Below are 16,508 nucleotides of genomic sequence, written 5' to 3' on the forward strand. Positions count from 1 at the left end.
TCTTTTCCCTTTTAAGAAAGCTCCTTCAAGAGTTATGTTGATTTACAATCTCCAATTCCCCCCTTCCCATTCTGTCTTGAACCCACTTCATTTGAGCTTTTTATTCTCCTGGTTCCCCTGAAACATCTCTTGTTAAAAGCCAGTGATAACCATCATATTGTTATGTCTAAAGGTCAATTCCAAGTCCTCTTCTTACATGACTCATTAGTAACATTTGACACAACCAGTCACATCCTCCTCCTTAAAATACTTTCTCCATTTGGCTTGCAGGCACACAGTCTGCTCTCCCTTCTCTACCTGTCAGGGTGACTGCTCATCTTCAGTTCCTGTTGTTCCTCCTTGCTCAAACTGTCTGATCTCTTTACAAAAACATATAACAGAAACAATTACAATCACAAGAGTTTATAGAATTGAAGTCAGTATGGGAAAAAAAATCTTGAAAATTGGAATCATTTTAATTGGAAAATTTAACATGTCATGACACTCAAAGAAAAAAATACAAAATATAGTGGATAACACAGAGACAATGCTCAGATAATATAGATGTGCTGAAAACAAGCCCTGGCTGATGGGTACTCAGGAGGAGCTCCCGACTCCCACACTGGGAGGTAGAACTGAGCGAGTTGCTGTGCCCAAGCTCCATGGCAGCTGGCTCTCTAACGTGGGTGTGATCATTCACATAGCTTACACACAGTCCTATGCATCGACTCGGGTGTGTTGATTCGTTTACATTATTTTCTTTTTACTGTTTGTTTTCCTCTGATAGAAGAAAATAGCAGGAGAAAACAGGAAGGATTCCATTAGCTCTAAGAAGAGCAGTCACTTCAACAGCCACTTGTCTGTAAAGATTTTCCCATCTGTCTCCAACGCTGGGTATGGGCTATGGGTGTGCAAAACCAGTGGAGACAGAAATTAAGTGAGAGCTAGCATCTTAGATGGATTTACTGGACATCTGTGGGTTGGAACAGAAAAACAGACTCACTACCAAAGTTTTGCAAACCAGTGGTTTTGATTGTAGTTAAGATGTGTGGAAATTTATCCTTGAGGTTTCCCAGAAATTCTGATTGTCGATAAATAGTATGTATACTTTAATGTTTAGAATATATTTACTTACTAATGTTAACTCTTTTAATATAAGTTAGACAATGCCAGTAGTAAAGAATTGGGAAAGATAAGAATATTCTATAATTTTTCTTTGTAAAGAATGTGAGTATTAAAGTAAAACACTTGATCAAATAAAAATATAAGAATTTTATAGTCGACAGACTGATAAAGACCTGCCTTAGAGAATGATAAGTGACTGTCTGCTCATTATTTACTTTACAGCTTTTGGTTAGGTGTCATTGTTATTTCAAAGATGAATAAGTACCAGCATTATATTATTAGATGAGAAAGCATTAAAAACAGTTCTTATGAAAAACACCTTAACATTTTGCATCTAGAATGTCCATTTTATTTAACGATGAAATCCTCTCTGACATTCACGTTAAGTATTTGCATTATAATGTACTCTTGTTCTCTACTTTTATCCCTAATTCATAATTATGATCATTTAGCTTAGAATAGGATTAGGATCATTATTATTAGGAAAACGTTCTTTCCTATTTAGAGCCGATGAATTCACTAGAGATTTTTGCCTGCATGATGATTTCTTGATTATGTACACCTGGAAAGAGCACGAACAAGAGATAATTCTTTTCCTTTTTGCTCTTCAGACATGTGTAGGCATAGACAGGATATTAGGGAGCCTCAGGCTATGGAAACCAAGCTATTTATTTAAAACGTAACTGCATGACACTCATTGACACTTGCATTCCCACAGCAGAGGCCAGAGACCTAATGAATTTAAACTGGGCAGAAGTTGGGGCTAAAACAATAAGATAATAGTTTTATTCAATGATTCACATTGTTGATTTTAGTGACAACTGCCTGTTCAGATTTTCTTATCCACAGAAGGAAGAATGGTATGGGAAATTTAATCTTTTTATACTAATATGATTGAGAATTTTCTTCATAAAGTAGGTACAGGGAGCATAGTCAGCTGGAAGACTGTTGAGAGAGGTGGCTAGCATGTACAGCTACTAATTTTGGTGATTAATTAAAGCCTAGAAAGATAGGAATTCAAAGGAAATGTTTTCCAAAAGCAATTGGATAAAATAAGCTAATTAGCACATTTTAATGTAATTAATCAGCATATAGATAGCATATTGGGTCTTTGTTAGTGGAAGGCATAGTAAGGCACAGTGTTATGAAACAAAATGATTTGGGCCCTGTCTCTCTAATCTCGTTCTGTAATTATAATTTATGCTTTGATGTGCATTTCTGGTAATCAAAAATATAATCTCTATAGGGGTATTTTTTAATATAATTGTCATTATCATGCTAGTTATAGCAATTTATTAGATCCCCTGTTGGGGATTAGTTGGGAGTATTGCATTGTATTACAAGTAAATTTAGTGAGTCTATGATGTTGAATATAAATCAGTGCTACTAAAAGTGGAAAGGATCCTATTAATATAGAGAATAAAAAGTAGAATTCTGTTCACTTTTTTGGTCCTATTTCTCTATCAAATGACAATAATAAGTCTTGAAATTAGTATTGCCTCAAAAAAATATAGAACAGGGTATGATTTGTGTTAGGGAATGTTGGAGTAAAATTTTTTGAACTAAAGTAAATATTGAAATATAGCATTATTTTGGGATTCCCTGTACTTTTGACAGGTGAAATTGGCTTGCAATTAATATTAGTGATAATCAACTTATACCTACTGGTGAGGGTGTGGATGGTGAGTTGAAAAGTAGTTCAATAAAGATCTTATTTATTTATGCAATAAATATTAAATAATGAGGCTTTAGGAGATAACTAATTCAGATTACTTTTGTTTTGAAGCACGATACTTGAGGTAGGAACGTAATTTTTAAAGTGGAATGGATTGAGAATTTTGATGTAAAAAACTATATATACAACTACTTTTACAAGAAGTGTTAAGCCTATAGCAGCTTTCTGGGTGCAAATATTGATGCTTGATGTTACATTAACATTTACGTATTGTGAAGCATTGTAATAAATAAACATGATACTATGCCCACTAATTGTCATATTGAATTTACTATATGGGATAAAAGACTTAGAAGGATAATTATAAATGATAGTGAGGAGTTTATATTGATAGGGTTATCAGGCAGTTGTTATAACCCATAATCTAAGGTGTCAAAATTATTTGTCTTGTTGTTCAACTACCTAATTTTATTCTTACAGTATTTATTTATTTATTTATTTACTTTGTGTATAGATTGATATCCTGAAAGTCCAAAAAGGTGCCAGTAAGAATAAAATATGGGGTCCAATGTCATTGATACTAGAAAGGATTTTGTAAATTGTAATTTGTTAATTGTAAGTGGGACAATTCTGGACTTTCAAATACAATTCATATGGATTTGGCTTTTCTGTAGATAAGTAGTAATTGTGGTCATCAGAATGTGAAATCCAGAATTTTACAATACCTACAAGTCTTCTGTGATAAACAGGGGAGTATTAGGGATTGGTAAAAAGGTGGACTTTGAATTGTTTGGGGAACCAAAGTTGTGTTCTTATAAAAGCTTAATTTGGAAGACAAGTACAGCTGTTTTTAATTTCTCAGAGAACTGGGCTGCAGCACCGACTCAGCCATCCAACTACCTTATCCTCAATGTGCTTCTTTATGTCAAGGAGATCTTCACCCAAGATGGAAAACAAAAGATTCCTATATGCTAGGTTTAGAGCTGTGTTTCTTTGAAAGTTTTAGCAAACTCCTCCTGCAGTGGTGTTGCGGTGTTTCTCTTTCCCTCTGAGTAAAACGTTTCACTTAGCTTAGGGAAGAAGACCCGCCCAGAAACCAACAAGCGAAAACCTTCCTGTCAGACTCTGAATGTCAGCTTCCAATTTGCCCAGCTTCTGACCGCAGAACTACTTGAAAAAATCTTCTTAAATACCTTGTTAGGTTTCAACAGGAAAAAACAGTACATACTCTTGACAGTACTGAACAATGTATGAATGCAAGAGGTGTCCCCAAAGACGTGCAAAAGGCTATATTCCCAAGATCCAGAGCCGCTGTCAAAGATAACCAAAGGGAAGAAGGCTTAGTTGCCCTGAAGCTGGCAACAGCTGTAATGGAAGAAATTTTGAGGTATGGGGAAGTCATTCTGGCTTATACATGATTTAACTTAAATTTAATGTTAACTGTAACAGCCTGTTTGTGGCCTATCAAACATACATTGTACGACTACTTTAATCATTATGGAAAAGACTGCATTAACCGGAAGTGGAGAATGTCCCGTTAAAAATAAAGATTAAATTCCTCCCTTTCTGGGACACCAGTGCTATTCATCTTTCAAAGCTTCTATTAATAGATGTGATAGAAATGAGCAACAACACAGTATGTATCTTGTAGAACAATATGTAATAATGAATTAGTTAATTCCTGTTAACCTGTTCACAATAAGTAGAAGAATAAAGCATATGGCTCATAGGACACCTGATTATCATTTATTACTTCATTCTTATAACATCGCTAGTCAAAGGCTTTTAGCTCTGTTAGGGTATTAATAATAATGGTAATAATTACAGTAGCAGATATGAGATATGCTTACACATTTACTTCAAAATGTAGGGCATAATTATAATGTGGTTTCTAATAAACCCCAAAATTCAAATTGATAGTGCTGCTCAGACTATTTTTATGCAACTAAAGTATTTTTTTTTCTGAATAATATGGTACAATATGTGGAACTATTCCAAAGCATCTGTATTTCAGGATATGCAATCAATCAGAATAAATGTTGACATTAAGCTCAGGTGGCTACCTCCTGCTGGGTCAAAAGATTCCGTTTTGTGAGTATTATCTCTGCTGCAATTATACAAAGAGTTACTGCTAATAAAGGTGCAGTGATGAGCACAAATCAAAGAAGCAGTGTCTGGTATTGTGATGTAAAAGTGGCATTAATTAGTCGCAGTAATAAATGAATGGCACCTAAAATTGATTAGGTCCCCCTCCCCCACTAGATGAGGGGCTAAGACGGTTAAATCTATTGTGTCTGCAGGGACTAGGGTGTCATCTAATAAAGGGGCACAATGTTCACTCTATTCGTACCTTGACTCCTAATGTTGATGATGCAAGTAGTAAAAGGAATCATGGGAGTGATAATTAGAGGTTTTTTTTTTATTTTTTAGAATGCTCTGTCTGATGTATCTCTCATTAATGGTGCTAATGGGTTTCAAAATCCTCCAATCGTGATGGCATTACCATAAAGAGTTTTACTAAGATGTGGGCAGTAGCACTCAATTATAAATGTAAGTGTCTGCTGATAAAACCCTCATTGATTAAAATCAGCCTGAATTAGCTGTATCTGCTATCAGTTGTCTCTACGGTTCAATTTTATTTTAAAAACAAAGTAGTCACTGTAGAGTAATATGACTGTTTTGTGATTTGTTAAGAATAGATAAGGGTAGATAAATCTGTGTAAAATGGCTAAGAATAAACTTTGTGTATCAAACATAAGGCCAGAGGATAATTCTTCATTTTACCAAGCTGGGAGGTTTAGCCCGATACACCGAACTACAGATTCTGAGATGCGGTTAAATGAAACCTTATCTGTGCTTCTCCGGGCTCTTTCAGCAAAAGCTCGGAATGGACCGCAGCCAGCATTTAAGGAGTGTGGTCAGATGTGCAAATGGCACATATGCATACATCTGTAATTACTATTACAACTCACAGGATAATTGCCAGTGCGACCTTACGTGGAGATTGTGTTACACACATAGGTCTCTGATTAGAGCGCTCTCTGAACTTAATTGATTACATCGCTAAGCTTGGTAGGGACAAAAGGTAGACCGAGGTTTAATTCTGTTAGTGGACATGGTCTTGATGTGGGCATTCAGATTGTTTATGCAAGGTCAGGATGATAACAGGTTAATAATCTAATTAGTACTGATAAAGTTAGAGGTCCGAGTTGTTCTTTGCTGTATAATTTTATGCCATCAGCATTTGGTTGAAATCCATATGAACCTACAATATTTGGTTCTTTTTGAAATTCAATGTGACCTAATATTTTTGGTGGAAAAACCCACAGTTAAAATCATACTCCATGGTGAAACGCTGAAAGCACTTCCTCTAAGACCAGGAACAACACAAGGATGCCCACTCTCCCCACTCTCACCACTTTTATTCAAACATAGTATTTTAAATCCTAGCCACAGCGATCAGACAATATAAAGAAAGAAGAGGAATCCAAATTGCGAAGGAAAAAGTAAAACTGTCACTGTTTGCAGATGACATGATATTATACATAGAAAATTCTAAAGTTACCACCAGAAAACTACAAGAGCTCAATAATGAATTCAGGGCAGTTGCAGGGTACATAATTAACACAAAGAAATCTTTTGCATTTCTGTATACTAATAATGAACCTTCAGAAAGGGAAATTTAAAAAGCAATACCATTTACCATTGCATCAAAAAGAATAAAATACCTAGGAATAAAGCTACCTAAGAATGTAAAACACATGTACTCAGAAAACAGTCTTAACTGTGATGAGAGCTGTGAGTTTTTCATATATGACCTTTATCGTGTTAAGATGTGTTCCCTCTTTGCTCACTTTCTGGATGATTTTTATCATAAATAGATGTTGAATTTTGTCAAAAGCTTTTTCTCCATCTATTGAGATTATCATATGATTTTATTCTTCAGTTTGGTAATGTGTGTCATATTGATTGATTGGCAGGTATTGAAAAAATCCTTCATCCTTGGGATAAATACCACTTGATCATGGTGTATAATTCTTTGTGTTGTTGGATTCCATTTGCTAATATGTGGTTGAGGATTTTTGCATATTTGTCCGTCAGTGATATTGGCCTGTTAGTTTCCTTTCTTCCTCCTCCTCCTTCTTCTTTGTTCTGATATCTTTGTCTGGTTTTGGTATCAGAGTGAGTTTGACCTTATAGAATGATGTTTGGAAGTGTTCCTGCTTGTGAAGATTTCTGGAACAGTTTGAGAAGGATAGGTGTTATCTCCTCTGAATGCTTGGTGGAATTCAACCATGAAGTCATCCATTTCTGGAGTTTTTGTTGCTGTTGGGAGTGTTTAAATTACTGCTTTAGTTTCATTCCAGGTAATCGGTAGGATCATATTTTCTGTTTCTTCCTGGTTCAGTCTTGAGGGACTGTGCCTTTCTAAGAATTTGTCAGTTTCTTCTAGGTTGTCCATTTTATTGGCACATAGTTGTTCATAATAGTCTTATGCCCTTTTGTATATCTGTGGTGTTGGCTGTAACTTCTTGTTTATTTCTGATTTTATTGATTTCTCTCTTTGATGAATCTGGCTAAAGGTTTATCAGTTTTGTTTATCTTTTCAAAAACAAAATCAATTTGATTTCAAAGTCAAGATTAGTTCCTTGAAATTCTTATCTGTAAGATAGTTGAATCAGGGGAATCATTTTCATTTAAAATATGTCTCCAGAAATGACACAAGGATGAACTTAATATTGTTTAAAAGATGGTAAAAGTCTCTGAAATCCAGATAAATAACTTTTAGACCCATTGGTTGAATATCTATTCCTAGTAAAATGGGAAAGAATCTCTATGCTGTTGGTGTATTATAATTTTTTTTCAAGGTATTAGCCTTAAATAGAACAATCTTATTCTCACTTTGAAACTAGGAAGAGTAAGATGACTTGTGCATGGATTAGTGAAAGGACACTTTATTCTACTACTTTTTATATGGTTTCTTTTCTTTTTACAAAATTCATGTATTTCATCTGTATTTTAACACATGCGTGCATGCCTGTAAGGGGAGAGAAAGAACTTTAAAGAATGAGTAGGAGGAAGTCATGGGAAAAGTGCAGCTGAGGTTTTTCAAGCTCTATGAACCTCTTTTGTAAAGACGTGCAAATTAGGAAGAGCACTTGTCTTTCAAGGGGCTGCATATTTGGTAAACCAGGATGTAGAACTTGACATGGGGAGTGAGAAAGTGAAAAATGTCACTAGCAGTTCACTGCTGGAAGCTGACACTTGGCCTTAGTGTTCCCAACTAAACATAAACAGCTTTCTCAGAGTACAGTCGATCCTCAGACAAGGCCACTCTGTGACCACAATAGAATAAGAGAGAAAAAGACACTTTGCAGCCACAAAAGCAACTAAACATCCCCTTCCCCAAGAAAGCAAGAGTGACTGCTAGTTCCTTCCCTGCTCCACTTTGGACTCCTTGCTTCCTAGATGAAAAATACAAAGACACCCAGTGACTTGTCTCTGCTGTCTGACAGCACCCCATCCTGAATTATCCACAGGTCTCTAAATCCTGCTTAGAATCACTCAGCGTGAGCCCCACTGTTATAAACCATTTCTAACTCTCTTTTACAGAGACAGTTCAGGGCTCCTCTGATGTGCATTTTCCCTTGCTGCAGGAAGCCAAATGAACCTAAATTTGCTTGATTGCCGGTGCGCGGTGGTTGTTGGTTGGCAGGCTCTGAGCTGACAGTAGTGGCAGGAGATGGTCCTGTTAGGCTAGTTAGGCTAGAATAAGATCATAAAGACATGCCAGCATATATAATGCCAAGGAAATGGTCCTTTACCTTTTCTGCTATGGATGATCTTTGGAAGATGTTAACACACAGAAAGGAACATTATAGAATTATTTAAATCATCATTTTGGTCATAGTTTGGAAGGTAAATTGCTGTAGGGGCAAGATTGAAAGTAAATAATTTGGGAGATAGTTTTAGCCATCTGGACAAGAGGTGATGAGGGCCACAGTTAAAGATGCCAGTGTAAGTATAAAAAAGTAGAGAGGAAAAGCACAGGGCTCAGTGACTGATTCTAGTGATGCCATTCCCTTAAGAGTAATGTGGAGGGAACAGCTTTGGGGAGAGTTGGATGATTAACTGAGTTAAGAGTTACTTGCAAAACTAGAGTTTGTCAGTCCAGGAAGCAACTCAGCCTATTGATTTGAAACTCAAGGGAATTATTTGGGTTGGAAAACAGATTTGGCTGCTACCAGCAAAGAGACAACAATTGCAGCCATTTACTTTTTATGTGACACTTCTATCCTACACTGAGCCCAGAAGGCTCTGCTATTCTAGTTTTCACTGTCTCCTCCTAGCAACTGGCTAATTGATGCATTCCATTACAAAATGTGAAGTGAAATTGAATAGGATGATTTTTACCTGCCTTAAGAAGGCAAATAAACTAGGCTCAGGCAATTTATAAATAGAGCTCAGCTGTGAGGTAAGATAATAGTTATTCCCTCCTGTTCATGAATCCACGTTGTCAGGCAGGAATGACCTTAGGGATAGAATTGCTCAGCTCAGCTAATTCCTCAGGTCCAACTAAGCCCGTGGCAATGGTGAAGATCAGATGAATAGATGCTTAAGTGGAGGATTTCTCTATGGAAGGAGTTTAATCCTTCTTCCTTTTCCAGGAGAGACAACGTACATGAATGAGTGATAGCTGAGAATTCCCAAGGTGTAGCTGTAGGGAAGAGAATGTGGGTAATCCACAGTCAGAGGATATTTAGTAATTATTCATTCCCATATTTATTCCACTCCAAAGAATTGTTTCAAGATAGCTGATATCTTGAAGTGCACATGGATTCTTCCAGAATGAAACATTCTTAGTCCACGATTAGACAAAGCTTTTCTATCACTGGGCGTTGTTGTTGTTGCTTTGTGTTTTTGTCCCCAGTGGCTGTAAACCATGAGCGTTTATTGTTTGACTCATTTTTCAGTCACAGGTTTGGACGATATAAGAGAGTGTGTTGTAGGTATAACAGTATTGGACATAGATGCAGTAGGCTCTGTACTACATGCTTCACATGCGTTGCCATATTTAATTGTCATCACAGTTTCATGAATTGGTTCACAATTTCATCCTGATTTTAGGGTTGGCACAACTGAGACTTAGAGAAATTGTTCATTGTAATATAGATTAGTAGGTATTGGAACTGGCGCAACTTCATTTACATGGTACAAAAACTAGTGCACAGTCTTCTGATAAGGAAAAAATGTCACCAACCTTATTCTATTGTTCTTATTTGATAGAGTATTTATTAAAACTTGCTTATAGGTTTTGATTGGTTTCAAAATACAGTTAATCTTTGATATTTTACATAGTGTTATGTTTTCATTTTTTCTTTGAATGCAATATTATAATCATCTTCTCCCTTTTATTGCATCTTAAAATTGGGAAGTCCTTTTATTATGTATTATAATCATTCTCCCTTTCAGCTATATTTTCTTGAACAACAGAAAGCTTTGACATGGTTGCATTAACCTTTTCATTTTCTACTGTTGATTTGGTTTTAAACCCTACAGCATGAGGAAAGTCCTCCTTCATCTATAGCCTCACACCCTGCTTCTCCTTAAGTCTCATTCAGCATCTTGTCTGTAAACCTTGATTTAAAACTCAGTTTCCTGGACTCCACATTCCATCTACTGAATCAGTCTTTAGGGATGAATCCAGTGAATCTGGAATTTTATCAGTATTTTAAGTAAGTGTTATGTACATTACAGCTTGACGACCACAGCTCTAGGGAGAAATGATTGCACATAATTTTCTACATGTTTTACCCAGCTGTTAATCTTTAACTGTATGATGAAAATAATACAAAAAGCATTTTTGTTTTCCCTCAAATTGAAAATAATTGTCACTTCACACTCCTTACAATTATTACAAGTTATTTTTGGTAGCACATAATTAGTTCATTAGTAAAATCATATATATAAAACTCAAGTGTGAAAAGATGCATTTTATGTAACGTATGATTCAGTGTTAGATTCATGAACGTGAACTAACACTTTTAACGAACAAAGAAGACTCATAGCCATGGACGCAGGGTAGAGGTTTTAGACTGAGAGGATGAAGGAGATGATATCAGGTATTTCTTACCATATCATCAGAAAAAGAGTTTTTTTTTTTTAATCTTATGAAAGGTGGTGGGGCAAGGGGCAGGGGAAGATAATACAGTTATATAAACCAAAGGCATCCCAATTGGTTTATCAGTTTCCTTAGATGAAAACAAATAGTCTTGCCATTTTCAAACTTGGTGTAAACATAAAATTACTTATAGTAAGTAAATTGAATATGAAAAATATATTTGTTTCATATTATGGTTAGATAAGGAAATGAAAAAGACATGGAGGTAACAAGCAGGAAGGGGCAGCCTCAGAGGCAGAAAGTAAGATGGCAGAGGTAGGGAGGGTTGTGTGTTGGCAAGGGGGGAAGGCAAGTGTTTTCTGATGCTGATCATTGCTGCACAGTGTTTGTGCCCTTCTTTGTAGCAGATCCTGGGTGTTACTTGAATACTCAATATTCTCAGCTAAATGACAGCGTTTCTTCCCAATCTCCCTTGAATTTAGATGCAAAGTTGAGGCAATATTTGAGCCAATATAGCATAAGGAAACCACACGAGGTGGCTGGTGGAGTTTCCCTAGTTGGGAGATGCACCCTTTATTCTTCCGGTCTTCCTCTATCTTGATGCCTGAGATTGGATGTGGTGAACAGATCTCCAGAAGGTCTCTCATACCATGACCTGTACTTGAGCACAGACACCAAAGCAAGGGTGTGGCAGCAGAATTACATAAGAACTCCACCTCTTTGTTGTTGGTGCTCACGCCAACCCTGTACTGCCCACATCAGGGATTATTATGTGGGAAATTCTGTCTTCATTTGGCTTCTGTTGCTTTTGTGGTGTGTTAGCTATTTGAAGCTGAAACAATCTGAGCTGAACAAAAGGTAGACACCAAAGAGAATAAATGCACAAATTTCACTTATTTTTTTCCAAGGTTTTATAAGGATATTGCCACTGACCTTATTACAACCAAACTCTAAGCACTGACTTTGGATTTAAGCTCAGTTGTTTGGCAATTTTAGCCATAGAAGGGAAGACATCATACAGACTCATATCCAGAGAGAGCTATTTGACTTTGAAGAGTCTGTGAAAAGACCTGAAGAAGGGTGGCACACTAGAGTTTCTGCTGTCTAATTTAGTCCTTCTATTTAATATCATTAACAGCGTTCTTGGTCAATAACTTTAATTCCCCCAACAGACCACTGCTGACTCCCACCCAGTACCCAGTTGCCCGAGGACCACAGAAGAAGCCCCATTGGTTATGGATCCGGCTTCTCTTCATTACAGTTTTCAAGCAACTGCTTTATAGTTTCCCCCTGCGAGTCTGAGCATTATCTCTCACATTCTGAAAGTGCTGTTTCAGGAAAACGCAATGAGGGCAGACCCCAAAGTAATGCATCAACGCCCTCAGCCCTAATAGCTATGCTAATATGTACACTTGTGAATGAGCTGCATGAACTTTTTATTGATAGAGACGATAGAGGTGCCCATATTTGGCATATGAGGAAATGACTTACAGTCAGAGTGTTAGATTTCCCCCAGAGTAAACGGAAAGGCTCCAGCACGAGCTGTTCATTCTTTGTGTAATTGCAATATTTGTTTTGTTTTATATGCTTCTGTGTAGACTTAAACTTAAATATTTCATAGTTATGTAATGATATTTTGCTTCTGGTATATCTACTAATTTCCGCAAGTCAGCTAATAGGATTACCAGATGTAATTAAAGATAGTGATGGACAAATATTTTGGCACTGTAGCCCTAGTACTAAACAGATTTACTAGACAATATAATTGGAAATACATTTTCAACAAATTAGGAAACAGATTAAAATGACAAGAGATAGCCGAGTACAAAACTCATATAAACTCATAAAAGAGCCACACTAGAAATGTGAGTATCATCCAGATGGAAATCAAATGTGTAGAGTGGTCTTATTCACAATTAACACAAGAATAAACAATCATCAATATGTTTCCTGTGATTTAAAGTAATAGAAAATAGTTCCTTTATTAGCTAAATTATGTCTGAAATCCAAAAATGGGGAGACTTAAATACTGCAGCATTCCACTAAGCACAAGGGATTGAATCCTGCTTTTACTTTACTTTCTCCCGACCCTTACTAAAATGACTGCATTAAGCAAATATATGCACCGAGACTAAGAGAGTGAGACAGGGAGTGACTACAGCGTATTTGCGGAAGTGGGGAAACAGATGAGTGTACGGTGATTTAAATGAAATCTGAACAAGTGGTCAGGAAAGTGCAGAAGAGAGGAGATTCAGATCCCTAACCATGGAAAGGCTCAGATATAGGAGGCAACGGGGATCTTCTCAAGTGGAGTCCAGGTAAAGAGGATTCTTTAAAGATTTGTATAGGATGCTGTTAGTTAGCTGATCCCTTTTCACATCTGGTTTACCTGGCAGCTTTTCATTAAAAAATGTCTTGTAGTTTTACTTAACATCTCAAGCTGTAATATTTTCATTTATAATTGTAAATATAAATACAAATGTTAAATTAAAAGACATAAACAGTCCTTATGTGATGACCTGTTAAGGCTGTCATGGCTTTGCTGTTTGGAGTGTTCCATCTTATCAGCTACTTCCTAACATCACTTTGGTCAGAGAAGTCAGGGCAAGGAGGCAGGGAACACTGTCTCCAGAGGAGAGTAGGAGATAAGGACATACCAATAAAGGTTTCATACTTTCTAGTTTACCTTGGTCCTGCTTAGGACACTTACTTATTTATTACTTAGTGGTGAGAGACCAAACATAATCCACTAAATTAAAAATAACAAGCCATTGTTAAATTAAGAAAGATTGCACAATGCCAGAAAACACTGAATCTCTCTAAAAACATAAATATATATATAAGAATTATCATATGAGGTAAGATGCTTTTCTTTTATTTGACCATTGCACACTATATAAAGTGACCCAAAGTAGGACTCTGGCTTTTCCCATTACTTCAAATTATTCTATGCTATGGCAGAATAATTTACTTACTATCATCAGGGCTTTTGTTTAAAAATCATGCCTGTTCTTATGCCATCATTTTTGTGCCACCTTTCTTTGACAGACAATATTAATACTATTTCAGAGCATGATAGGAAAATCAATCCAAGAGTTATTTTTCCCCAGGATTGCCCCCAAGACTTGTCTACAATGTTAAAAGTGTTCTCATAGACTCTCCTATCTGATGTGAATGAGTGGAGAGTTTAATGAAGTCAAACGAACCTGCAGAAATCTTTTAAGAAAAAACTCTGTGATAGTCTAATTTTATAAAAGAGAGAAAACCCATATCTTTAGTTAATACAGTCATTTTCCCTTTTTCCCCACGTACACATGTGTACACATGTCAATGTAAGTAAATGCCCCTCTCTCATCCCCCTATCTATGTATAATTACATGTGCAAAGAACTGAATTGACATGACAATAGATATTGTAAAAACCAGAGATGACTTTTTTTCACATAATTTTTAACTAAATATTAACAATAAGTTGAGCATGCTTCCTAATCATCTTAGATTAATCCCCCAAAGTGAAGAGTATTCTCTAATTGAGTGTTTCCCAAAGAAATATTACATAAGGATCCCCTGGATATTTATTAAAATTGCAAGTTACCAAGTCAATATCTACAGAATTAGCATCTCTGGAAATAGAGCCCAGAACATGCACTTTTTTTTTCCTGCCTCAGGTTTATTTGTACAAACAGCACAGGTAGACATGATCCCCATGAAGACAACTGCCCAGGGGTTACACTAGTCCTTACATCCTCACATCAATAGATGAAAGCCTCTACTCTGGAGCCTTTGTGGGGGCCTGGGTGCCTTTGGGAGACTGAGCCGGAGCTGGAGCTGGAGCCAGAGCTGCAGCTGTGGCCTTGGTCTGAGCCTTGTCCTTGGCCTTTGGCCAACAGTGCCTGAGACCCTTGGCAATGTGGGTACGAGCACATTTCCCTAGCTTGGGGTAAGCAATGTAGGCAAGTGGACTGAGCTTTCAGCTGCTGCCCTTTGGAATCTTGGGCTTGGCCTCCTTGGGATTTACGAGAGCCTTGATAGCCTCAGCAAGTGCATTCATGGCGTTGACGTTGTTGGCCTGCATCTTCTTCAGGCCCTTCTTCTCGTGCTTCTTGGCAAAGCACGTGTTCCTCAGGAACTTGGGGTCCACCCCCTTAAGAGATTCATATCATTGTGATTCGGGCTTTTTGATGCCATTTCTGTGCCATTTTTGGGACTGGTTGTGTGTGGTGTGGTTCTTTGACTTGGCCATGACTGTACTGGAGCAAGGAGATCCCGAATCGCCTGGGACTGGAAAAGAAAGAGCCAGAACATGCACTTTTAAAATGCTGGCTCAATGAAAAATTTTTACTGCCCGAGTCCTAGGTCTTCCCTGACATTTGCTATACATTTATCATTCTGAAAAAAAGATCCTATTGCCTGTTATGTGAAACATGTTAACAAGTTTAGATATCTGAGCATCAAAAACTGGGCTCAAAAATTCACTGCACTTAGAAAGAACATGAGAACATAGAACTATAAAGCTAATCTAATTAGATGAAACCTGTGTCTCCCCAGAGCGATTCTGTGTCCGAGCTGTATCACAATCTCCTGAGGGTTTTTTTTAAAACTAGATTTAGAACTTTTCCCCAAACTGTAAGACCACAACTTTTCGAGTGTGTTCTGGTAGCAAGCAGGTAACAGTTGAGATGTTTCAAACTACCTGCATAGACTGAGATTACTTTTGTCTTTAACACACCCTCTGTTTACACTTGATCAACAGGAAATTAAACAGTGAATAACAATTGGGGCTAATTAGTTTCTGTCACAGTTTTAAAGTTACTACATAAGCCACAGGCTTAATGGCTGAAGGCAGATCTTCCCTAGAGGTACAAATTTAAAGTACAAGGAACCACAGAAACCACAGGAAAAAATCATTGCTTTGATTTGCCACGGAGTTTTGAGCTCTTGCCTCTTTTGGAGAAATAGGGATTCATCCTTCAGGCATTCTGGGTTATTTTTTTCAAACTATAATTCACTTTCAGAATCACAAATGAATGTCTGAGGGAACACAGAGTTCAAAGCTTTTTCTTAAGCAAGATATTAAGTCATGTGTCATGAGGTACCCAGTGAAACTTCAGACACAGAAGCCTGAATATATTTCCCAGAGAAATCCAGAAAAAAATATTCTATCAACAAGGATAGGTTTTTTTTTTAAAAGATGGGAAAGACCCCAGATGTTAATAATAGTTATCTATGAGTTGAAGGGACAATTAAAACTTTTCTTCTTTATAGCATTATTTAATTGTTTCAATAAAGGTCATCCATTACCATTAAATTGAGGAAGAAAACCAAAACATAATTTTACACACTGTTTTTAATGACAAAACAATTAAGTTTTTTCTTCGGGTCAAACAGTTGGAAAGTGAAGGGGCAGTAAAAGTTGTAAAAATTCCTCCTATACATTAGGAAGTCCCCCATGTTAATTTGGGGCTTTGGGGTTTTCAGTTTTGGTGTGTCTCTGGGAGTAAAGGGCAGCCTGGAAAGTAGCTACAATATGGGAGAATATGTTTAATTAAACTTACCTACAGTGTTACTCTAAGAGATAATAGGACTCTATCAATGAGGCTGTTAATGA

General features: G+C 36.8%; 1 long non-coding RNA gene and 1 pseudogene across 7 annotated transcripts in view; one reads left to right on the plus strand and one right to left on the minus strand.

The window, feature by feature from the left end:
* LOC141577567 (uncharacterized) overlaps window positions 1–16,508 on the plus strand; it is an 839,800-nt gene that overhangs the window by 541,101 nt on the left and 282,191 nt on the right. The window lies entirely within an intron of this gene.
* On the minus strand, window positions 14,633–15,143 carry LOC141577403 (large ribosomal subunit protein eL29 pseudogene; annotated as a pseudogene).

The sequence above is a fragment of the Camelus bactrianus genome, chromosome 4, assembly GCF_048773025.1.
Source record: "Camelus bactrianus isolate YW-2024 breed Bactrian camel chromosome 4, ASM4877302v1, whole genome shotgun sequence".
Classification (NCBI taxonomy): Eukaryota; Metazoa; Chordata; class Mammalia; order Artiodactyla; family Camelidae; genus Camelus; species Camelus bactrianus.